This window comes from Canis aureus, chromosome 24 (assembly GCF_053574225.1).
Source record: "Canis aureus isolate CA01 chromosome 24, VMU_Caureus_v.1.0, whole genome shotgun sequence".
In the NCBI taxonomy this organism is placed as follows: domain Eukaryota; kingdom Metazoa; phylum Chordata; class Mammalia; order Carnivora; family Canidae; genus Canis; species Canis aureus.
The window spans coordinates 11740877-11767738 of NC_135634.1; the positions used below are offsets into that span (position 1 = coordinate 11740877).

A 26862-nucleotide genomic window follows, 5' to 3' on the forward strand; every position below is an offset into this window, starting at 1 on the left:
ATTTATTCATAAGAGACACAGAAAGAGAAAGAGGCAGAGATACAGGCAAAGGGAGAAGCAGGCTCCATGCAGGGAGCCCAACGTGGGACTCGATCCCGGGTCTACAGAATCACACCCTGGGCTGAAGGCAGGTGCTAAACCACTGAGCCACCCAGGTTGCCCAAACTATGCTTTTGTACATCCTATTTTATTATAGTTAAGTATGCCTTTTTATTACAGTTACATGTGTCTTATTTTTATTATGGTCACATATGTTGGTCTAATTTCTTTATTAAACTATCAGCTAACAGCTCAGACACTTCTGTTTCCCAGGCAGTGCCTGGGACAGGACTTTGCACACTAATAGTAGACCCTTGGAATGAAGCAATCTATTCTCAACTGGTGCTCAAAATGGCAAGTCACTTTCAGGACAGCACAGGCTCTATTTTTTTTTCTTTTCAGTCTTTTAAGATGGAGATTCTAAAGCCACCCTTCCCAGCTGAGTAACTGATTAGGCGCCTTCACTACAGGAGGGTTGTACCAGAATGTTCAAGGGAGAGTATGTAGAAAAATACATTCTCATCATCACTATTTGGTTTATATTTGCTATAATATTTAATTTGAAAATAAATAAAATGCATGGGATTTTCATGTTATTAAAAAGGGGGCTGGGTTTTAAAAGATTGCAAAACAGTGTTGTACAGCCTTCTTTAGCTGCCAGGTCTTCTGTGGAATGCTTTATCAGTGTGTGAATTTTCATATAAATGTTCAAGCACTATGCCTTTGAATATAAATGCAATTCCATCCAACTTAATAAAATGTATCTGCCAAAGAAGCTCCAGCTGCAACTCCTACCATGCGATAAATTATCCTTCAGAAACTTTAGGATACAGAGAACTGTATAAGTTATGAGCCCAATATTTAACAGTAAATACAACAAAGCAGAAAAGTCAAAATGCCAAATTTCAAATTTCAGTTGACATTTTTATGGACCATATATTTAGGTCTATAATATTTCACTACATTTAATAGGCTAATTTTATACGACATCACTTGCAAATAGTTACATACAAGTCGATGTACTCATCTGCTTTAGAAAGGTCCATGGTAATCATACCTCTGTATTTTCTGCAATTGTAATTACTTAACAATAGCCAGGTTCTTGGTCCTATCATAACGCTATGTTTATTCTCAACAGGCACAAGTATAGGTATCCTAAAACTTAATGCACAAGAGATCAAATGTGTTATAAGTTGTTTCACTACAAAATGGTTAAAAGTTGAATTCTGGTTGAGGAATGGTAAATACGTGTTCAGGGATGCTGTAGCTATCTGTGGTGCTGAATTTGGCAAAAGTATGCAAAATCATGTAAAAATATAACAACTCTCCGGAGCCTGCTTTACTCTCCTTATCTACGTACATGACTTGAGTAGTACATCACATATTATTCTAATATATAAACAAGATTGTGCTCAGAAAGAATATATGTGTGTTTTTCTCAACAATAGAGACTATTTTATTTTTACTTCAATAAAAAGAGCAAAGAAGAATATACATATAAATAAAATGCTGATATATGCCCTATTACAGAGAGCCAAGAAAAGGAGCAACTTCACTTTTCATAGGTTACATCAATCTTACATTTAAGCAAAATATTAAATTGATACCTAAAGTTTCTCCAATAAAATGCTGCATGTTTCTCTACAATAAACCTTATTTGCATCTACCAACAAAAAGTATTTGTTTTCTCCTTTGAAAAATGAATCCTTCCCCTCCAGCACAGAATTTTACCCAGAAAATATAGGGTGTTAATTTCTTACCTATTATGCTTAATAATTATTTTGCTTTGTTTTTGTCCTGCATGATTTTTTTTCCAAAATGGAAATACTTACATTGCCAATTATAAAAAAAAAAAAATGGATCTCATACTTAAAAAGGGGTCAAACATACCAAAGTCCCTTACTCTCACCCTAAGAACTGAGTTTGGCATTTAGAACCCTAGATTTTTTTTATATATATACTCAGAGAATGAGTATAACTCCAATTTTTCCACTTTGCATGTCATGGACATCTCCACACATAAATACATGGATTAATATTCTTTATAATTTTTTAAAATGGTCACTTTTGCAATAATTTACCCACCAATCTCGCTATCATTTAGATTTTAAGTCATTTTCAGTTTTTGCCTTTTAAAATAATTTTTCATGGAAAATTGCTGAATGGTTATCTTTATTGAACCCCTTATTTTCTTAGGATTTATTCCTAAAAACAGAACTACCGTGTAAACAGGTATGCATATGTGTACTTTAATACACAACTCTGAGAGGTTTTATTTTGTTTCCTATGCCTAGACTATATGCTAGGGTCTGGCACATATTGGATGTCCTGTAATTAAATGAATACATATTGCTCTCAAGGAAAAAAAGTCTCAGTCTTCATTCTATCCCTCTCCCTATTTCTTGCTCCATCTCCTCTCTCTCAAAACTTTGTAACTACCATGACCCAACCATTTATCATTCAAATGGGGACACTTTTTTCTTGCTTAGGATTTTTCCCAATTTTTAAATTAAAGTATAATTTATATACAGTAAAATTCACTCCTCTTACAAAGTTCTGCAATTTTGGCACATGTATACCATCCTGTGACCACCACCAGCACAATCAAAACACAGAAGATGCATGAGCTCCAAAAATCCCCAAAGCCCTTTTGTACATCAATCATTCCCTGCCTGATCCCCAGTCCCTGGCAACCAATGATCTGGTTCCTGTTCCTATGATTTCGCCTTTTCCAGAATGTTATTTAAATGTAACTAACAAAAAAAAAATGTAACTAACACAGTGTGCAGACTTCTTTCAGCACCATGCATCTGAGACTCATCATGGTGTTGCGTGTCTCAGTAGTCTGTTCTTTTTTATGGCTAAATAAGTTTCCAGGCTATGTACCACAGTTTACCCATTCTCATGCTGAGGGACATCTGGGCTATTTCCAAGTTTTGGCAACTACAAATGAAGATATGAGAACATTCACATACAAGTGTTTGTATGAAACTGGAGTACTTGGTGGGGGGGGGGGGAGTTCAAAAATGCTAAATCAGCAGAATACCATCACACCAACTATTAACTGGACACACAGTCACCCTGTTTAGAACTGACTTCTCACCACCCAAGATTACCTGATCCCTATGTTTATCTACCTGTTTATTACTTGCCTCCTCTCATCCTATATAAGCTTTGGGAGAGCAAGCATCTCCTCCTCTGTTCTCCACTCTATGTTCACTCAACACTAGGAATTCATTTTCAACACCTGAATAACATTTACTGTTACCAGGCGCTGTTCTCAGCACTTTGCTGCCTTTAATTCATAACAACCCTCCAGCTAGATATCACCACCTTGTTTTATCAAAGAAGAAAAGGAGGCAGAAAGAAGTGAAATAACTTCTAAGAGTAAATGGAAGACTTGGAATCTGAAGCCCCAGCTATCATGCCACTCTTCCATGGAATCATCATTTTTTTAAATTGAAAGGCTAAAAAAAGTCTTGTTATTTTGTTACTACTTTACCTTTGGTAAGGTTGCATTTCATATGCCATTTGCACTTATTCTCTCATATCTCATATTTGAGATATCTACATATCTCTGGAGTGAAGTTATTGTTATTTTTTCAAGCAGGCTCCACACCCAATGTGGAGCCCAACATGGGGCCTGAATTCATGACCCTGAGATCAAGACCTGAGCTGACTGACAAGAGTCCAAGCTTCACAGACTGAATCACCCAGACACCCTATTTTTAATGGCAAACATGAGAGACAAGCTATTTCCAGAACTCAGATTTTATCAAGAGAGAATGAGATATTTGTGTTTAAGGACCTGTCCCAGGGAACGGGGGCCAGACAGAAGACCTCTAGACTACCAATGGCCTCACAATGTCCATTCCCAGCCACCCCAAGCTTTCCCTTTCATAATTATTAGTGCCATCATCTATCTCATCACCAAAGCTAGAAACCTAAAAGCTTCCTTGGTCCCTTCCTTTGACTCACACCCTATCCATCAGCGAGGGCTATCAGATGGACTTCCCAAAGCCATCACCAGCCCATCCACTTTTCTCCCTCTCTGCTACCACATCATCTCCCACATAAGCCACTTACAAATCTCCTATCAGATCTCCTGGTTTCCAATCTTGCTTCTCTAATGAGCCGTTTCCCCTTCACAAAGCATCCAGAGTGACGTGTTGGCATATGAATAGTCATTTCACTGCCACAAACCCTCCCATGACCTCCTCACTTAGACCTGTGTAGCCCTGAGAAACCTCTCCCAGCCCCCAAACTCCTCCCCTGGCAGCCTGTCCACAGGCTCTGCATTGCTCTTCACTGCTTGCACACTCCATTCCTGGCTCTCCACATGGCTGGACCCTTCTTACATATCTGGTTGGTCTTAAATGAGCCCTGACCAGACAGGCTTTCTTTGAGGTTCATCCTCTGCCCCCAGCCATAGTCCTTGATTCTTCCACAGCCTTTATTAGTTATTCTCTGTGTTCATTTGTTCATTGTCTTCCTCTCCCAATGGGACATAAGCTCTATGAGACTAAGGACCATATCTGCCCTACTAGCCACTAATCTCCATTGACCATGACAGTGTCAACACACTGTAGGCATTCAATAAGTACCGTTGAGTTAATTAATATATGGTGGCTAAATGGAATTCTTCCCAACATACTTAGCTCTCTGGGTAATGCCTTGTTGAGCATATATCCATCACAGAATATCACTAAGTATTCAAGATGGAAAGAAATAGAGACATTAATTAGTTCAAGCCTCTCATTTTACATGAGGAAGCTGCAATCCAGAGAGACGTGGTCCAAGTCCACCAGCAGAGAGCTGTCACAGCATAGGGGCCTGGCTCCCCATGGCCAGACTAGCACTCAGCCACCTTCTACAGCCTCCCAGAAACAGCCTCTCACATTAGGAAGGTGAGAGAAGAAAGGTAATGTGGACACAGGTTTCAAAGGGCTCTGAGACACAGCCAACTGACTGAACATCAACTGATTTAAAAAAAAAAAAAGAGAATAAACAATAGAAAATAAAAGATAAGTAAAAGAAAGGTCCTAATCCTCAAAGAAACTGCCATCTCCTGAGGGAAAGGAGATATACTGTATACACAGCTAATAACTGTAGTAATAAAAGCAAGGCAGGGTGCAATAAAATATGCTGTTAAAAACAAATTCTAATCACCACATAACAGCAAGAAGGAAATTATAATGAGGGGCTGGGAAAATTAGATCTTTGCCCCTTGTTGCAATTTATGAATGTGTCCGTGTATGTTGTGTGTGTGTGTGTGTGTGTGTGTGTATGTGTGTCCATGTGTAGACAGTCTGACAAAGACTCCAGCCGGCCACTAGACACTCACATGCACCAGAAATTGTTGCAGCATTCAAGGCCTGGTTTAGGATTTGTAGGTGTTGCTGGGGTCACATGTTCCCCCCCCCATTTTTCCCCAATGACCCAGTTCCTTACCATGTCTTTACCTGTTTTCCCCCCAGTGGTGAAAGGCTAAGAAAAAGAAGCCTCTTAGCAATTGCGCTACTAAATATTTATCCGAAAGATACAAACATAGTGATTTGAAAGGACACTGCATCCCAATGTTTATAGCAACAATGTTCACAATAGCCCTTCCACTATGGAAAGAGCCCAAATGTCCATCAATAGATAAATGGAAAAAGAAGATGAGGTCTATATATAAAATGGAATATTACTCAGCCATCAAAAAAATGAAATCTTGCCATTTGCAACAACATAGACGGAACTACAGGGTATTATGCTAAGTGACATAAGTCAATCAGAGAAAGACAATTATCATATGATTTCACTCATATGTAGAATTTAAGAAACAAAACAAAGGATCATAGGGGAGGGGAGGGAAAAATAAAATAAGATGAAATCAAAGAGGGAGACAAACCATAAGAGACTCTTAACCAGAGGAAACAAACTGAGGGTTGCTAGAGGGGTCAGGGTGGGAGGATGGGGTAACTGGGTTATGGGCATTAAGGACAGCACATGATGTAATGAACACTGGGTGTTATATGCAACTGATGAATCACTGAACTCTACCTCTGAAACTAGTAATACACTATATGTCAATTAATTGAATTTAGATAAAATAAAAGAAAAGAATTCCAAGTCTAAAAAAAAAAAGGTAGGAAAAAACGCTTCTATGAAATTCAAAACTGCTTGTTCCAAAAAGGATTTTGTGGGGAAAAGGGACAAACAGCTGAAATGAGGCATGGGGATTATCGATGGATCTCATATCTACTTACCAGAAAAACTGGGACTTATCTGTTCTGGTGAAAGAAGAAAATGTTGTCATTTAGTTTAAAAGACTGACAATTTCAAAAGGTAGGAAGAGCAACTGAATCTGTCAAGAGTTGGTGATAAATTCTCTGCCATTCTTTGAGGCCACTGAGAAAAACTGATATATTGAAGACTAATATTCTATCTACAAAATACTAAACAAGATCCAAACTCTTCCAACATTATTACGTGCTTGTATTTATTAATAGGAGACTAAAAAGAGAGACACGGACATTAAATCTAGATGAAATAAAATACTTTTTGATTTAAGAAAATGGAATGTATTTACATATGGGCATTTCCACTGGCATCACAAGGGCCCAGTCAGCCTTGTTGGAGGGGTATTTTAAAAACTGAGTTCAACTGTATGCTTGCAAGGCATGTGCTTTCTCCTTCTCCAGTGGCTATGTGGCCTTTTAACTCACACCTGGTTGATTCACTGCCTATGCCACCTGTCTGGCACCTGAGGACCTACTCTTAGAGCATCTTTTCTTATTTACCTGCCCAAATACTGATGCAACACTGGGATATTCCTCATGTATTTCGTGCTCCATTTCTAACCAAATACCTTACGTGTGAATATTCTTGACAAACCCACTTCCTCCTTTCTTTCCTACCACTAGTCTTATGGCTTCTATAATGTGGATGATGGGCCAAGCAGTTACAGAAGAATCCTTAAATCTACCTGAGCAGGTACACTGGAGGCTGACTCATGTAGGGAGGTTCGGAAGGTCTGACTTCACTCAAGCTGAGAAGGCAGTACAAATACTTCCTCAAACTCCTCTGTTAGGCTCCACTCAACCCAGCTTCTCCAAATGAGTTTATTTCAACACAGTAAGCACACTTGAGCTGTACATCCTTGACTCTCTTCTGTTCTGTGTGTGTTTAGGCCCTGAGAATGGACGTCAGCATTCATGATGGGTATGGCACATGACCCTCATTTATCTGCAGGACTACAGGCTGTAAACCTTGGATTGTCTGCTATCTGAAAGGAAGCAGGAATTCTTTCTACCATCATCAGGGATAAAGTGAGACTCACCTCCAACTCAAAACCCTGTACCAGGTCACTAAAAATGGACTCTTTCAAATTGTTTTCTTTCTGGAATGTGATTTTTTCTTTCATCAGAAGCACATAACCTATCTTCTGTCATATAAACTAGTTAGCTAGAATGATGAAGCTAAAAATTTAACACCCTGGTGCAGCCCAAGCAAAAAAAAGTTTGCAAACAACCAGAAAGCAAATAAATCAACTGTATGGTGACTGCAAAAGCCTCCAACTGAACAAGAAGGTATATTTACTTTCATGCCCAGGGCTTTTTGTTTGATGTCTCTGCATTTTCATTAATTATACTATGTTAATGAGCAAGGCATTTTGGATCACCATGCTTGGAATGTCTTTATCTTTAAAGAAGAGATAGAGACATGAACATAAACAGAAAAGGAAAGAATATATCACTTAGTTTTGAACCAATTTAGCCCAAAAACATGCAAGAGAAATAAATGAATATACACAGGGGAAAAGGAGTAGTTTTTCCTATACAATTGAGATAAAGGAATAATATTGCTTTAGTTGACTTATAGGAATCTCCCATTTCCTTAGAACTTGAAGAATAAAAAAGATACTTCTATTCCCCCCAAAATTCGAGATTTCTTTCTTAAAGAGTACCATGTCAGTATGTATTTGAATAGCACCCAACCTATAATCCCAGGCTGGAAAACTGACTTGCTAGCATTTCTGGGATAAGGCACAGGCTTCATGCATCCTAATGATCAAAACAGACAAATTTCATAAGCAACAAAAATCAAACATTCCCAGAAAGAACAAACTTGAATAAGCAGAATTTTAATGGGCATGTTTTAAAGATCTAAAGTCACAATTTAGAAATGCACTGTTAAATAACACAATATACCCCCAAATCTATTTTAATCAAAGACTCTCAAAGAAATGCTGTTAAGTTTCATGTTTATCTTTCAAATAAAACTGCCAAGAAACTACTTATTGATTCACAATTACATCCTCTTATATGTTTGATCTGTGTGGCAAGGGAAAAGGGAGTGACGTGTTACTTTTTTAAAGATTTTATTTATTTATTCATGGGAGACACAGAGAAAGAGAGACAGGTAGAGACACAGGCAGAGAGAGAAGCAGGCTCCATGCAAGGAGCCCGATGTGGGACTCGATCCTGGGACTCCAGGATCATGCCCTGGGCCAAAGGCAGGTGCTAAACCACTGAGCCAGCCACCCAGGGATCCCCAAGGAGTGATGTGTTAATTTGCCCTCCCTGATGCATGGTTCTGACAGCTTCCAGGAAGGCTCCTGACCTTTGTGTCCCTGGGGACTTTTCCTCTGACCCAGGCAGCTCTCCAAGGCTGCAGGAGTGACCCAAACAGTCCTCCATCCAATTTCTGGGACTAGAAAGTTTACACACAGACTAGTCTCCCCCTGAACACAGAAATTTGCTCCAGGTTTACTGGTAGGGACCCTTCCTAACTAAAGTGTGGAGAGAGCTCTAAAGGGGAGGAGAAACAAAAAATCTGTTTGACACTACTCTCTATGGGAACACTCTCTGACCTCAATAGGAGTTGTGATGCCATGAGCAAATCAGAAGAAAACCTCTACCTCTCCCCAGCAGCTTCCTGACCACGAAGACATGTTGGACACAGAGTTCCTGAAAGCTGATGGTCGTGACCTGCCTAATTCCAAGGGAAAGAAGTTAGATGGCACTAGCCCAAAGAGGGGAAGCTCTGCAGCCTGAGAACCTGTCAGGAAAGAGGGAAGGACAGTGGTACCCCTCTATGATAGGTCATCTGGTTAATGAGAAAAGAATAAAGTAATATGGACAATTGATACAAATTCTCTATTCCCTAACAAGAGCCAGATTTTGAGTCCAAGGATGCTAGAGGAGAAAAGACAAGAGAAAGAAAAGGAAAACCTAAAGGACACTGAAGTAGCAAATTTAGGAAGCAGTGATTTACTACTTCTTTGCTTGGCATCCCATGCATGTGTGTGCTCGCATCCAAATTTGGAAACATTTTATAGGTTTTCATCCCCATGAACTCAACACCTCAGCTACAGCAAAGGCATATAACACATAATGCACGGCTCCAGATGCCAATCCCATTCCTAATATGAAGAAGCAGCTAAGAATTAACAAATATATAAGAAAGCATACAATAAAAAAGACAAAGCATTTAAAAAATACCAAAAAGAGAATAAAAGCCTTTAAAAATTTGTTTTAATTTACATAAATAAAATCCACTTCTGGGTGCATAGTTCTGAGTTTTGACAAATGCACAAGAGTAGTCACCAACACAATCAGAATACAGAACAGTTGTATGACCCAAAATTCTCTCATGTCACCCCTTTGTATGCAGCTCCTCCACCACCAATACTGATCTATTCTCCATCCCCATAGTTTTGCCTTTTCCAAAATCTTATACAATGTAGTCACAAAGCCTGTAGCTTTGAAGTCTGGGTTCCTTCACTTTTAATATGGATGAATGTAGACAACAGCATCATTGCTGTATTATTAATAATAGTATTTTATTAATATAATTTGTTGTGATTATACAAATATGGTTATTCATGTAGAATGCATATTGCATTCTAGATGTGTCCACATTATTACATGTATCAATAGTCTGTACTTTTTCATTGCTGAGTGGTAGTCCACTGTATGAGCTGTACCACAATTTCTTTATCCATTCACCAAATGGAGCACAGAAGAAAACATCTCAAAGTTCTAATTAATTCCCTCTCAGATATGAGTCCCTATAAAACAAGAAAGGGACAGAGAACAAGAGCTCACAGAAATGAAAAATATGACAATTAAAATTAAAATGTAAAAATTAATATAAGGCTTTAAAGATAAAATCTCAGAAATCTCTCAGAAATTAGAACACAAAAAGGAAAAGCCAACAAAGGTGTAAATTATCAAAAAAAAAAAAAAAAACAGAACAAGAAAATTCTCAGCACTAAAAGCACAAGTTTAGAAGGGCTCAATAGCAGCCTAGAAAATAAAAGTTGGCATGTGGCAAGGCACAGTATCATGTAATTTTAGTGCCCCAGAAATAAAGAGCAGTTCCAGAAAGATAAACTAGATTGTGGATAAAAGGAATCATACTGGCAATGGATTTCCAAACAGCAATAACAAATATCTAAAGTCAGGGGAGCAATGTTAACACTCCAAGCAATCACGATTTTACTTAGAATTCTATATCCTGCTAAACTATCAAATCAATTGTGAGTACAGAAAAAATTAATTTTCAAATGTGCAATAATTCAAATACATATATTTCTCAAGCCTCTAAGGAATATGTTTCTGAAAAACGAATATTTAAGTGAAGATGACAGGGGTCTAGGAGAGGGAGACCAAAAGAAAGCCCCAAGAAGAGAAGGGTACCCAGGGCCCAGAGATAAACTGGTTTGGACTGGAGCAGAAGAATACATGGGTATAGGAGGCAGATCATGGAAGAAAAACACAACTGGTGTCCCTGTTGTGTTGGATATTTATGTTTACTAAGCATTCTGCAGCTTAGAATTATTTTCTCCAACTGACGGAGGAGGCTGTTTCTTCTTTGTCTAAGAACAAAGAAACTTTCCCCAGAAATAATCCCTACAGGCTATCTCTTGCAGGGCAGGGGCAGTGGGCCATGGTGACTGGGTTGGCCATATCAGAAATTATTGAGTCAAGTGCAAAGGTGCAGACATCAAAACAAAATCAGGCTCTAGCCAGCAAGAAGGAAGAGGACATGGTTGTTGGCCAATAACTGGCAATGCCCCCATATGACAGGTATTAATCTGAGGGGGCTACATGAGGAAATAAATGATTAGTCATAGTACATGAATGGGATCATCAGTAAATTACTGGTATTCATGTACAGAGTTACTACTGATTTACCCAAATTTCAGAAGGCTGGGAAAAGGAAAAGCATGGGAGTCTGAACTCCCCACTGCCATGTGGAGAACTCAATGGATGATACCCAAAAAAGACCCAAAAGTAGAGAATATTCAGACAATGGTGGGGCCAGGGATCAGAAGAAACCACAAAATGATTTGAAATCTGTTGCCTCTATGGAGTAGGGTTTGAAATAGAGAAGGTGGGCAGAGGAATGCAGTTTCTTGTTATAAGCTTTTTATCACTATAATGAAAGTTTAAAAAAAAATTAAACCACAGATTCCTTATGGAATATTTAAACAAAATTGAAGCCAAGTGTGAAGATTTGGAACATTTTAATAAAGAGCTAAAGTTATATACTCATTAAAAAGATCCACAGAGTGACTTTTCAGTTTTAATCTAAATTTAAAATTAAGTGATCTAAGGCGATCTCACTCCACTGGAGCCCAGAAACCAACAGATTGGCTGTTCTTACTGAAATGACAAGACAGCTAAAGCTGGAGCTGAGTCAGCAGGAGGAAAAACATTCATAATTCTGGCTTGTTCAGAGAACAGCATACCCCAGATTCACTAGTGACCTGAACAGGTGAATTGAGAGGGCATTCCTTCTGCGTCTGAGCTCAACAGGCAGATTTTGAAGGAATGTTCAGCTTATTTAAGGAAGTCTCAATTAGAGATGAGAGTAATAGATTCTGATACAGCTAAATCAAGTTTTAAGATTTTCCAGCTGCCTGTAAAGTGGCAACTCAGAATGTCTCCAAATTACCAGGATGTTCTATCAGACATCATGCTACCTAGAATCATTATTTACAAAGATAATATCTGCCTATTGTCAGATTGCCATGTGACCACCACAAACCGAACTCAGGTCCTCTGGAACAAGTAATAGGTCCTCTGGAGTATGCATGCTGTGCTTTGAATCGGCACCTGCCATCCTCTGGCTATGTCATTACTCACCAATTTCAGCCTGTTTCCTCAACTGCATTTCAGTGTAGCCTAAAATAGCAGCTTGTAGTAGCAGGTTCTTGGGAGGCTGGAAGTATGATATGTAACACATGTGGTAGATATTAAATAAATGATACTATTACTACACTGCATTAAAAAAAATACGTACAACCTCATTACTATACGGTTGACTAGGCAACAGAAAAGGTAATGCCCATAGGTACAAGAAGTTGTTTAGGTCTGGTTTGCTCTTGCTTATTCCTATCAGCACCTGGGCAGAATGCCCCGGGTTCACACCTAACTTTTGCAGCAGCTCTGAGCATTCTCCCCATTTCCCTTGCTCTCCCCTCTCTCTGCCCATTCTAAATCAGTTCTAGAGCTGCTCCCACCTCCACCTACCCTCTGGCTATGCTGTCATTCTGTTCCCTGCTCTAGAACTTACATAGCCCATCCACACAGAATGAACATTAAGTTTCCATTCCCAGAGACTAGCTCCCTGTATAGTAAGGCACATGGAAGTGTCCTTTAGACAGACTCTAATTTCTGAAATAATTGGCTATGATCAGATAAGACAAGAACTGGCACTATGGGCCATCTGCCAGGACACAGAAATAATTTCATTTTGAAAGAAAAGATGACATAATATCATTCTTTTTCAACACTTGTCTCCATGGTGCACATTCCTAGAGAGCAGATTCTGTGCTTACCAAGAGTCTCAAAGTACCTGGGAGTACTCTGATGAATACTATGTACTAAGCACTAGGTTAAGTTTGGTTAGGAAGAAGCAGGGTGGTAACTGTAACATTTAGACCATAATATGTCCTGTGTGCACCTGTCAAAGCTGAGTTCCCTACTTGGTTGTGGCTAGAGGCGATGGGCCTACATTTTCTGACTGTGCCCTGCTCACAGAACCTATCCCTTATTGTGAATAGTTATTTCTGTATGTGCTCCACCTCCCACACCTCCCCACCCCACTTTGTTCACAAGACCTGGGTGCTCTGGAGAGCAGGATTCTTGCCTTTCAGCATTTGTAGATCCCTTTATCAGACTTTTCGAGTAATAGGTACTCAAACAAACTTTCGTGAATCATAGATAAAATCCGTGATTTCTGATGGGGGGAATGGGCAAGCACTGCCCTCCAGGCCATGTCTGTGAACTGTAACCCCACTCTGGATGCTGGGCTTGGCACTCCCCCCTACCCTCCGAACTCCCACATCCCTCTAGGCCCACACAGGTGCTAGGAACAGGCAAAGCTGGGAATCTTCACTGCAGGGAGGCCCTTCCCCTTTCTGGTTTGCGAGCCTGTACCATCCCCATGACTTCATCAACTGTACCAGGGCACCTACCAGGTGACAGGGAGATTCCTCTCTTACCCTCTGAACTCCAATTCCTCTATTCTCAGAATCTCTAGCAGGAACCAGACATTCCTCTGAGTCCCCTATGCATTTTCTGTATTCCTTTCTCAGGACCTAGATCTCTTTCTACTTGGTATAACTATTTTCTACATCACTTCTCTTTTCTTCTCTACTATGGTTTCATCTCCTTGAGACCACAAGCCTTGCACAGGTCATCTCTATATACTTCAAACCCCCAGCAAATGGCCTCATCCAGGGCAGGTTCCCAGTTATACCTGCTGAAATGAACATTCCTGTTTATTAATAGGCATGAGAAATTAAAACCCTGTTACTTTCTAGCAACTGTCCTAGATTTAAACTTTCCTGGAAAGCTGTATACACAAACATTCTGAACTATTATATTGGGTAGTTTCTGATGATACAATTGGATATTGTTTGGAAACTATACAGCAGATTCATTCTTCTTCTTCTTCTTCTTCTTCTTCTTCTTCTTCTTCTTCTTCTTCTTCTTTTTTTTTTTTTGCCTATTTTGGTGTCAAGGTAATACATGCTATTTTTCCAGGATCTACGTGACAGTCATTTAAAGAACTGTAAAAAAAAGGTCTAGTATATAAATAAGCATTTTGTGCATAAATCTATTCAACAGCTGTATTTTGAATACACTGCAGAGAAAACACCATAGGGTGAGATTTTTTTAAGTGGAATCAATTGACAAAGTCATGACCCACATTTTAAAAAATGAGAATGTAATAGAAAAAAATGAGTTATTATAGCCATGGGTAAGTAAGTATTGTTTCATGGATACTTTTTCAATTAAGACTGTGTGTGTGTGTGTGTGTGTGTGTGTGTGTGTGTGTGTGTGTGATAGCCTTGTGAGTAGCAGCTGCAGGAGCAGAGGTGGTGCCTGGGCAATGGCAGGGGGAGCAAAAGCAGCCTGCCTGGCTTGCTCTCCCTGCCCCTGCCCGCCCTGCCCAGACTTCACCTGTACCCTTCCTTTGCTGCTCAAAGCCACCACAGTGGATGTATCTTGCTTACATCCAGGAGTCTAGAATGATACAAATACCATACTAGGCTATAGGGGAGGAGAAACTCTGGCATAATTTTGAACAAGAAGAATGAAACCAAGTTAGGCAGTCCTGCAGAAACTGGATTGCACCCCAGAAACAACAGGGGCAGAGTCAACAGGTGGCCCAGGCCAGGCAAACGATGGGGACTTGAACTGGACAGAAAGCATTAAAGACAAATCCTATGAACTCCTTCTGCATGAACTTCATGGAAGAGGGGCAGAAGCACGTGAGACAGGCAAACCAAAAGCTAGCTGAAAAAGATCCAGGAAGGCCAGCTCAGAGCAAGGTTAAGAGCATCAACTCTGGACCCAGACTCTCTGGATCTGAATCTAGGTTGACCAGCTGGGTGAACCTGAGTTACTTAATCTCTCTGTGCCTCAGTCTGTCATCTGTAAAATGGAAACAATGACAGTACCTAACTCAGAGTCGCTGTTATGAGAATTAAATTAGCAAGTATATGAAAAGGACTTAAAAAAAAATGCCAGGTACTCAGGGAGCAGAGTATGATTGTTTGAAGAAATTTAAAGAAAAAAAAATCCTCTCCATCCCAATTGCTATAGCAAAGCTGTTGCTCTGGGTCTGATAAGGGGAGTGAACCTCTAGTATGTTGTTCTTCTTGAGCTACCATCACTCTGCTTTTAAGTATTTGCAATTACGTAGGGAAAGGCTTTTACAGCAGGGTCCATGCACAATTAGAACCTAATCTTTAAATATCTTGCTTACTTGCCTTACTGTTTGTGAATTTATCCAGAGCCAAAATTCAGTGACACTTATTACTTGCCATCACTGGGGAACTAGGTTTTCCACATAAGTTAATTTTCTAGCAATTGAGGCACATCTAAGAGCCAATGCACATGAAAGTTTGAATTATGTTAATGGCTTATAAAATATAGTGTAAAATTTCCTACTTTCTTAAAGTTTCTTAAAGTGCATCAAAAATAATTTAGTATTTCCATGTAGACTTGGTCATTTTAAATGAACATCAGTCATTGGGGTAATGTCATCGTGTTAACCACTGTGGTTTAAAGATTTGTTTGCCCCTAAACTATCATCTCCAATACAACTGTCTCTTTATTTTTTTCTGCACCCTTCCCTACTACAACTTAAAAATGTCTTGCAGCTTTCACCATTCCTTCTTCAGAATATGACTTTTTTCCTAGTTTTCTACAATCTGCAGCCATGTTGTAGTAGATATTAAAGTTCTGTATAAAGCAAAATGGGTACACTACCTATTGACTATGCTGTAGGCATGCCTATCTTCCAATGATAGGCAGGAAACTTACCCTGTAGATTTTGTGGAATCTATTCAGCTTACTCGCTAAAAAAATTATTCTTGGATTTTTACTGTTCAGGACAGCTGAGGATGCCAAATGGGCATCCAAGTTAGGCTAGGGTTTGACTAGCAATGAGTGACAGCTAAAGGTCGGAAAGGCAAGAATCCTTAAGCCTCAAATTTTATAGAAGGCTATCTACTCAGGGGCACCTGGGTGGCTCAGTCATTTAGGCAGTTGCCTTCAGCTCAGGTCATGATCCCAGTCCCGCATCAGATTCCCTGCTTGGCCGGGGTGCCGCTTCTCCCTCTCCTTGCCTCTTGCTTGGGCTCCCTCTAGCTTTCCTTTGCGCTCTCTCTCTCTCTCTCTCTCATGAATAAATAAAATCTTAGGAGAGAGAGAGAGAAGGAAAGGGAAGGGAAGGGAAGGGAAGGGAAGGGAAGGGAAGGGAAGGGAAGGGAAGGGGAAAGACAGAAAGGATATCTCCTCCACATCTGCACTGTACTAGTTTCATACTGCTTCTGAAGCAAAGTATAACTTAGTGGCTTAAAACAACACACAAATTTATTATCTTGCAGTTCTAGAGGTCAGAGTCTTGCAGGATAGAATCAAAGTGTCAGCAAGAGCTGTGCTCCTTCCAGAAACTCCAAGACAGAATCTATTTATCTTGGCTTCTCCAGCTAGAAGCTGGAAAATGGATTTCAGAAAATGTACAAGGCCACCTGCATTGCTTGACTTGTGTCACCTTCTTCCACCTTCTGAGCAATTCGCCCGACCTCTGCTTTGGTCATCACAGCTCTCTCCTTGACTGGCATGCCCACCTCCCTCCTACATGGACCCTTGTGATGACACTGGGCCTACCTGCATAACCCAGGATAGCCTCCCCACCTCAGCATTCTTGACTTAATCACATCTGCAGAGTACCTTCTGACATAAGCATCCTTGGGTCCATTATTCTGCCTGCCACACCCACAGAGGCATCCAACACATCTCAAGTTCAGCACACCCAAAACTAAGCTGCTTCTCTTCCCATCCAACCCCACCACTCTGTCCATATCTGCTCCACTCACCATCTGCCTGCACATTCATTGACAGCAAGTGCATCCATCCAGTTGACTTAGGACAGGTAACATGCAGACACCTCTGTCATCCAGTTCTGTCAAGAATCCCTTCAAAAACAGTTCCAGCATCTGATCACCTCACCCCACCTCCACAGCCACCCTCAACCTGAACCACTGTCTTCTGTCAATGAGATCTCTGGAACAGCCTCGTACAAGGTCTCCCAAATCATGCCCTACAGTCTAATCTCAACCCTGCAAACAAAGGTAGACTTTTTAAGATTTTATTTATTTTACAGAGAGAGAGAGAGAGCACAAGCAGGGGAAGCAGTAGGCAGAGAGAAAGGAAGTAGTAGGCTCCCCGCTGAGCAGGGAGCCCCATGTGGGACTTGACCCCAGGACCCCAGGATCATAACCTGAGCTGAAGGCAGACACCCAACCACCTGAGCCACCCAGGCACCCCAGAGAGAGACTTAAAATACAAATTAGATTGTGTCACCCCTTCCTTCAAACCTCTCCAATGGCTTTTCATCCCACTCAGAGTAAAAGCCAAAGGCCTCATGACGAGTATCCAGAAAGAAATTAAAGCATGGGCAAAGGCTCAGAGGTAAGAAAGCAGTTTTTCAGGAATTGAACACCGTTCAGTGTCCCAAGCAAAGACTATGAAAGGAAATGAGAGATGAATATGTGCATTTGGGCAAGGGTCTGGTCCCCATATTAAGCGGCCTGATCCTACCCTAAGGGCCACGGAAAGCTGGTGATGGGTGTTCAGCAGAGCCGGGGCACACCCCAGGGTGCATTTTGGGAAGGCAGCTCCAGCTGCAGCCTGAGACTGGATTGAATGAGCATGGCAAGGAGGAGAGACATTTTGGAAGAGCATGGAAGAGGACAGTGATAGCTGAGAAAAGGAGGAGAGGGCAGATTCGTGGCCATTTAGGAGGTCAAACATCAAAAATTGGTGATGCTCGGATCTGAGGTCAGGGATGAGCTGTGGGTCTTGACATGACTGAATGGGTATCCAAGAGGGCAGTGCCCATCAGCCTGATAGGAAACTCAGCAGCAGGACTGGCTGGGTATGACATGAGGAGGCCAAGTGTGGGAGATCCTCAAGTCAACGTGCTGGAAGTTGAGTGGTCATATGGAACCTGGTGATAGGAAATACTGACTGGAAACATGTATTTGGAAGTCTTCAGTTTGCAGAAGGTTATTTAAATATGGAAATCAGCAAAGCCACCCAGGATGAGCCTGGAGTAGGAAAAGAGAAGAAGGCTCAGAACTGAACTCTTGAAGGGGAAGAGAAGTCCGCAAAGGAGACTGAGAAAGAACAGCTGGAGGGCTGTGGGGAACACAGGAGAATGAAGTCAGCATTTGTAAGAAGAGCATGCACCAGTGTCAGATACTTCCCATAAGCTAAGTAAATAAGTCCTGAAAATGTTCCATTGGGTTTAGCATCAAGTACATTGTTAGAGGGTACCTGGGTAGCTCAGTGGTTGAGTGTCTGCCTTCAGCTCAGGACGTGATCCCGGGGTCCTGGGATCAAGTCTCACATCAGGCTCCCCACAGGGAGCCTGCTTCTCCCTCTGCCATGTCTCTGCCTCTCTCTGTGTCTCTCATGAATAAATAAATAAAATCTTAAAAAAAAATTCTGACAGGAGGAAGCCATCAAAGAGAAAGACAGGAGATCACTGATGTGTGAGGTCTCTGAGGAGGAAAGAGAAGATGGGACCCAGAACATAAGTAGGCAAAGTCACCTTCAGGCCAAGTGCCACCTCGTCAGAAAGCTAATCTCCAACACTGTGAAAGAGCTTGCTCATCTCTGTGCAAGGCACTGGGTATAAAACAGAAAACAAGATGCCCCACCTCCACTTTCAAGGACCTTCCAGCCATTAAAGGGAATGGAGGCCACTAACCAAGTAATGCTGACGCTTCACACACAGTGTGGTAAGTGCTCTGCTGGGGCAGCAGGAGTGTGATAAAAGCAGCCAGGTCTAGAGTCTTCCAAAGGCCCAGAGGCGCACGGGTGGGTTGGTGGGGGGCTGACAGCCAGACAGAGTCCTAGAACCATCCAGGCTCAAGCCAAGCAATGGGAGTGGCTATGAACTACTGAAAATACAAATATGAAAGAAATATCCATTAGCACCTTCCTGGAAATGTGACAGGCATGGAATCTGTTTACTGTTTTCAGTGCTGCTAACATCCAGTTTTCTTCATTCCCTGCATATGGAGGAGGCTGTGCCAAGGCCTGCCTTCCTCTCCCGCCTCCCACTGGAGCTCACAACCTGTTCTCACCCTTAAGGAAAGAGCAAGGCAGCATGCACAGCTACAAACACTGTCCTTCAGAGCTGGGCATTCCCCTCCTATGAGCCCTGGGGGAGGTAAGGGGAGGAAATCTCTTTACTAGGGCAGGCAGCCCAGGACACCAGCACTCTTAATGAGCATCCATCCCCAAGGTGAAATCTCCCCATTCCTGTCCATGAGCAGCAGGTGGAAACCATCTCCTTTCCCCTCTGACCACTCCCCTCCCCTCCCATCTGCTGGCAAAGGCTGCTCAGCCAGGCAGGTCCTGAATTCCCCTCTTCTTCTCCCTCCTCCCCAGTCCTCATATCTGCTCCCTTTTGGATCTAAAGGTTCCAAAAGGAAATGGTTACATCCATAAGCCACTGAACACACATCTGTCAAAATAATCATTTCTTTCCTTGGTTTTCCCTCTCTGCCTGCCTCCCCTGGGCAGGTCACCAGCTCCATGCTGTCCTATCTCAGGAGAGGTCTGTAACTTGGAAGGAGGAGAGCAAGTGCTGCCTGTTAGACACTTCCCTTCCTAGCTTCTGTTTCCAAATCCTAAACCCACGGACGGAAGGAGTTTTCAGGCAAAGAAGAAGCCCCCAGTGAGAACTATAGCCAATGGGCATGGGTGACTAAAGGACTTCCCCAAAGTAAATTTCTCATGCCTGAGAAGGAGGGAGGGCTGGGCTCCTGGAGGAGGGTGGGCTCTGTCTGGCCTTGCTCTAAAGCCAGCAGACCCTGGGAAGGAAGCCCTTGGTGGGACCTGGGCTGAGCCCTTAGGTTGACAGGTTCCCAGGGCAGAAGACAGAGAACAGAGTGATTAACCCAAAGAGACTCTACTGCTTCTCAGAGGTGACTGCTGTGGACTTAAGACCCATGACCAGAGGGAAGTCCCTCCTGCCTGAGTGCCACCTCCAACCCCGAGACATTTGCACAAAGTGGAAGGAGGGAAGAAAATGTAAAAAAATTAGCTAAGATGGAATCTCCTACCAACCAAAGCAAGAGAAAGGCTAAGAGTCAAGATAAAATGCCAGAAAATGAAGAGGCTCAGCTGAGTTTCATAACTGCTATACGACCTGTAAAGATATAAACCAGAGAAAATATACTCAGAAGTCAAGTAAAAACACTTGCCTGGCTTGTGCCAGATAGCACAGGCAAGTCTGGCTCACACACGGGGCTTGGCCACATTCACTACATCTTCTCCTATATGACCAACAGCCCCACCAAACCCAACTGCACACGTTAACATAGTTGCAGTCTTAAATGAACCAAAATCCAATTTTTAAATTTATCCCTTAAACTGAGCATGCACCAGCTCACCTGCTGACTGCTGGCCAGGCCTCATGTCTTGTCCAGCAACTCTGCCCAGCACCAGCCAGAGGCTTCTTTGAAATATGTGAATGTGATCATGTCATTTCTCTGCAGAGGGTTCCCTTTTGCCCACACAGCACAACCTGAACCACAAAGCCCTTGCTCTCAAGCCACTATTTTACTTGCCAATATCATACCCCTTCTCCATACCTCCATTCTCCCACATGGACTTTCTCTAATCCCATAGAAACACATCACTCTGCGAACATACCAGTTCCTTCCAAAGCCCTAGAACTCTATAATCTCCTTGTCTGATATCCCCATGCTCCCAACCCACCTTGTGCCTGCAGAATGGTTAGTCAACAAGTGTCAAATGAATGAATCACTCAGTGAAGCCCCAAACCACCAGACATCTCCCAATAGGTTCACAATGCCACATGGGCAGAAGGTCCTGGTGTCCTCCTTCCACAAGCCCCTAGTTAAGAAACAGGGCAGGGGGCCAGTTCTGTCCTACAGAGGTGTTTTATTTGATTCTCACAATGTAATGACATAAACTCATTTATCAACAAACATCCATCAGGGAATTCTCCATAAATCACCCAGATTTCTGACTGACATTGGAAATGAGGCAACAGGACACAGAAGGCCCACTGAGGGGGGCCCTCTTTGCATAGCAGCCCTCTTTGGGAGTAGTACCGCTCCCCTGCCTATCCATCCTCACCCTCATACTGTCCCCTCAACAGAAGGTGGAAGGTGGCAACCACCCATCCTCATCCTCCCAGCAAGACCCTTGCACAGTGACCGTCTGGTCCCTGTGGGCACCCAAACAGAGGCCTCTGGGACACACAACCCAACCATTATCATGTGATGACCCCAATTCACTGATTCCTCCATACCCATCACCCATCACTCATCACCCGACACTAACACCACTAAGCCTCATCCACATCTTAAGAGTTTGCTGGGGGTTATTTTCTTGGGAATGAGAAGCTAGTGACAGACTCCATTAATGAGACCAAAAAAAATTTTTTAAGATTTTATTTACTCATTAGAGAGGCAGAGACATAGGCAGAGGGAGAAGCAGGCTCCCTGTGGGGAGCCCAATGTGGGACTCGATCCCAGGACCCCGGGATCACTCCCTGAGCTGAAGGCAGATGCTCAACCACTGAGCCGCCCAGGTGTCCTCAAATTTTTTAAAAACTTCTTAGCTGTATATCTGAATTGTATGTGCTTCCCTAAAATTTCCTCCTACCTTTATCCCTTTTCTAAAAAGGTGTCACTATCTTGGTCTCATTTCCATAAGCTTTTTTCACTGGTTAGGTCTGGGGCAAGATGAGAATTCATCCCCAGAGGCCTTAACTATCAAGCAAGGATTTTCCTGTGCTGCTGAGACTCCCTGACTCCTTCTGAAACCAGCAGCTAGCCCAAGCACACAGAACCCCAGCTTCCCATGCTCTCCTGGCCTCGAGAATTTTGTAACGTGTGCCTGACAAAGCATCTTAAATTACAGGGAATCAATATAAATCTCCCTCGCAGACATATCTAAGCCGATGAAACTGTTGACAAGAAAGTATTTGCATCCCTTGATTAGAATCTGGTCCAAGACCAATTGAATCAAAGTACGGCAAAGCTGTTCCACAAACAATTGCTTTTGATTACAAGGCAAGCTGAATGAGCAACATCTTCATGCTGTAAAGGAGCTTCTCATACTAAACTAGCATTTTAAGCATCAGCTTACATCAAATCACATTTCATTCAGGGGGTAAATTCAACTCCACCCACCCGAATTATCCAAAACCTTCTCTAATTTTTAGTATATATAAATATACTCCCCTTTAATAAAAATGCTTTCTCTGAGGAACACCTCAGGTCTTTGTCTACTCCAAATGCACTCTTCGAATGTTTAATAATTAACGGACATTTAATGTTCTTGTACATAAAGTGATAATTATATTTTTTTGAAATAACTGTCCAAATTCAGTAAATACTTTGGATTTGTTCCATTCACTAAGAGCTCTGTCAGTGGCTATGTTTAGACTTCAATCTTTATCCTGATTCATCTCTTCGCTCACAAATTCTTTTCTCTGATTTTCCATTTTCTCCAAGATGAATTTGTAGCTTCTTGGGATAGACACTGAAAGGTAAAGGGACTTCTAAAAGGTTGTCACGAAGAGCTGTGACACTTAGGCTTTACAACACATTTATACAAAGCTAGTTTCTAAGATGGCAGAGGGACTTGTAGGAACATAAAGACACAGGACAATGTGGCTGGGCAGGTTCATCTCTCATCCCACTATGCAACTGGAGAAGTTAAGCAAGAGCTAAACTCCCATTCTGGACATAATAGAAATCTCTGTCCTTTTACAGTAAGAGCCTATTGCTGCTAATCTTACACATAATGTGCACACACATCCTCACTGTTGTGCCTACAGTCCTAGAAGCTGAGAAGTCCCCTCTACCTGGGCTCTTAGGCTATCCCTATCTCTTCAGGGTCTTTATCCAACAATTATTGCATCTTCTATGCTGGAGGCTCTCAATGCTGGTTGAACACAGAAACCACGTGTTCATTTGAAACATGCCTGGGTCCCTCCCCCAGATATTCTGATTTAACTGTTCCAGGGCATGGCCTGGGCTTTAGGATTCTATTGTTCAGTCAAGATACAGAGCCACTGCTCTCCACTGACCTATCTCCCTAGACCAAAAGGCACAAACTCTAACCTGTGTGTCAAAACAGCCTAGGGACATTGCGGTGAGGGGTGTGTAAAATACACGAAACATAAAATTTACCACTTGGGGATACCTGGGTGGCTCAGTGGTTGAGTGTCTGCCTTCAGCTCAGGTTGTGATCCTGGGGTCTTGGAAACAAATCCTGCATCAGGATCCCCGCAGGGAGCCTGCTTTCCCCTCTGCCTATGTCTCTGCTTCTCTCTCTCTCTGTCTCTCATGAATAAATAAATAAAATCTTTTTTAAAAATACAATAAAATTTACCATTTTAACCATTTTTAGGTATATGGTAGATTACATCATTAAGTACATTCACATTTCTCAGCAATGGGATATGTGTTTATCAGAGAAAAAATGTTATCACATTTTTACGTGCTTATTAATTACGGACACTTCACACATGAATCCAGATGTCTGGTATCCAGCAGGGAAAGTTAACATGGCCTCCTGGTAACAGTCACCTGGGGTAGTTTGATTGCTGCCCATTCAGATAGGGCATGGGCCCCAGGGTTGCCAACATCCTCACTGTGCCCCCTTGAAGTTACTCTTAGCCTGGCTTCTACAGACAGGCTTTATATCGGTCTGTCAATAGGGTTAGGCCTCCTCGGCCCTAAAAACACCCTGTGTCCTTTGATCCCAAGTCTCTCTCTAGATGCCCCTGTCTCTTTCACATCTCTCCCTTATCCCCCATTCAGCCCTTAGAGCCCTGAGATCCAACTTATTTCCCTTTCACTGCACTGAGTCCACCCTGGCAAAGATCAATGACCTCATGCCACCAAATCCCAGAGACACCCTAATTCCCTGTACTGCACTGGGTAGTATCAGAGGCTGAGTCCTTCTGGAACTCCCATGTCCTCCTCTCTCTCCTCTCTTCTCTACCTTTTTTACAGGGCTTCCATCCTTGGCCCACAGCAAGGGAAGACTCCCTGCATGTTCATCACTCACCACAACCCATAGGCTGACAAGTCCAAACACAGTGGGTTCTCAGGGGCTCCAGGAGAGTCTGAGAGATGAGGTTTGAGTTCCTCGCTCTGTCACTTATAAGCTGTCACTTCAGGCCAGTTATTTAGCTCAAGCTCCATCTTAAAAAAAATGAAGATAATAATTTCCACATTAAAATGTATGAGAGACTGGAGGGTATTATGCTGAGTGAAGTAAGTCAGTCGGAGAAGGACAAACATTATATGTTCTCATTCATTTGGGGAATATAAATAATAGTGAAAGGGAAAATAAGGGAAGGGAAAAGAAATGTGTGGGAAATATCAGAAAGGGAGACAGAACGTAAAGACTGCTAACTCTGGGAAACGAACTAGGGGTGGTAGAAGGGGAGGAGGGCGGGGGGTGGGAGTGAATGGGTGACGGGCACTGGGTGTTATTCTGTATTTTAGTAAATTGAACACCAATAAAAAATAAATAAAAAAAATAAATAAATAAATAAAAAAATAAAATGTATGAGAGAATTGTACAATGCTCTAGATTAGAACACCACTGTCCAACAGAACTTTCTGTGATAATGGAAATGTTCCCTACCTGTGTTGTCCATCATGGAAGCCATGTGCTACATCAGACTACAGAACACTTGGAATGTGGACAATGGGACTGAAGAATTAAAATTTTAATTTTATGTAATGTTATTAATTTTAAATTTAATGGTTCCCTAGGGCCAGTGGTTCTCAGTGGAACAGTGCAGCTCTAAAGTGACTAAAACTAAACAATCATCAGTAAACCCAGCTATTATTATTGCCACTATTAACAAAGGGAAAAATGACAATAAACCTCTCCAGTTCAGGCCTTCCAGTGGAGCATCAGCCTCTGGAGGAACAGACTTCAGGCCACTTGAGGCCGGTTCTGTTTGAGGATCCTATGCTCAGGAAAGTGATCAACATTCCTCAGGGGCCAGAGTAAATATTCAGGGATTCTTATGTCCCAGTTATTCCTATCTGGTAAGGAGGCAGGCCTGTGGCCACAGTCTCCAGGACACTGGGATCTTTACTATGCATCTTTACTATGATGCACTAAGTAGAAGCCCCAGCTGTTGGGTTCCCCTGTGGGTCCTGATGTAGGCAAGCTGGCTCCGCCTGCCCAGAGTTTGCACAAGGGACTGTGCTCTATGCAACAGGGTAAGGTTCTATGTCCTATGTCAATGAACATCTCTCTATAACTCACCATCATCCTGTGATAACAATAACCCAAGTGCCCTCTGGATACCTCCCTATGGATTCCCCTCAGGCCATCACCAGCTCTAAACTAAGCTCAGTGTCTCCATCCCCCTGGCCAAGGCCCCACTCCCTTTTCTGCCCCATCCTCCCAGTGGATGGCCTGAGCCATCTTGGACATCTTCCAAATACCAAATCCAACTGCTTTAGATCCAAATGTCTTCTCACACTGTTACAGGAAACCTTGGAAATAATCCTCCATCCTCTTATTGTATAAGTTAAGAAACCAAATGAAGTTAAGAGAAGGTGCATTCATCAGGGTTTTCTTGAGAAACAGAACCAGTAGGACAAAAAGGTGTGTGAGGGTGTGTGCTCATGCACGGGGACATAGATGGAAAAGGACAGCAAGACAGACTGATGAGTTGATTTTAATGAATTGGTTCATGCATTTATGGAGGCTGGTAAGTTCAAAATCTACAGGGTAGGCCAGTAGGCTGGAGACCCAGGGAAGAGCCAATGCTGCAACATAAGTCCAAAAGCCATCTGCTGACAGAATTCCTTCTTGCCAGGGCTGGGAGGGTAGGGCAGGGGTTTGGGGTTAGGGGGGAGGTGATGAGAGAGGGCAAGCATTTGTTCTATCTAGGCCTCCAACTGATTGGATGAGGCCCACCCATATTAGGGAAGGCAATCTGCTTCATTCAAAGTCCACTAATTTAAATGTTAATCTTGTCCAAAAAGCACCCTCACAGAAACATCCAGAATAATGTTTGGCCAAGTATTTGGGCACCATAGCCCAGCCAAATTGGCACACAAAATTAACCACCATTTATGTTTACACATAAAATTACCAAGGTCATGAAGTTAAAATCCCGGGAAAATCTAAGATAAGCTTTAAAAAATATAAGAATATAATTTCCTCCTCGCTGAAAGCATTTTAAAACATAAGAAGCAGATTTTGATAAAGAATAATCTTATTTGGTGTAAGAATAAGCAATGTAACTTATGAGTATCTATAATTATAATAACAAAATAATACACAGTTAACATTTATTGAGTTTCTAAGGACCACACACTGTGCTATCCATTGTGCTGTGTATCCACTGTACACACAGTATCATATTCAATCATCACAGCAAACCTATCATTGTGTGTTTTTGTAATAACTTGGGGTTATATTTTCATAGAAGTAAAACTCTGTAGAGCACGTATGTATACACAGATTCAAGGATGTATTCAAATGATTTTTTTTCCTATCTAAAAATAGAAACCACAACATTAGTCACCAATGTCTGGGAACATCCATATATCCTTCTGCACACTGACATACAGTATTCTTAGGTTGCTGGCATCAATATCAACCATTAAAGGTTGACATAAGTCTCAGCATTTTGGAATCCCCTCCCAACCCAGGGCATTCCTCAACCATTCCAAAATAAACCAAAGCTGTGCATTTGCTAATCTGAGTTTAT

The 26862-nt window shown here is 41.9% G+C and overlaps 1 protein-coding gene across 9 annotated transcripts in view; it reads right to left on the reverse strand.

Moving 5' to 3' along the window:
* MTUS2 (microtubule associated scaffold protein 2) overlaps nucleotides 1-26862 on the reverse strand; it is a 593760-nt gene that overhangs the window by 406972 nt on the left and 159926 nt on the right. For 6 of the 9 annotated variants that reach the window (XM_077868253.1, XM_077868248.1, XM_077868252.1 and 3 more), the window contains one exon: nucleotides 24183-24319. The exons of the other annotated variants lie outside the window; for them this stretch is intronic. The gene's annotated coding sequence lies outside the window, so the exon portion shown is untranslated. The remainder of the gene's footprint in view (nucleotides 1-24182; nucleotides 24320-26862) is intronic. 9 annotated transcript variants of the gene reach the window in all.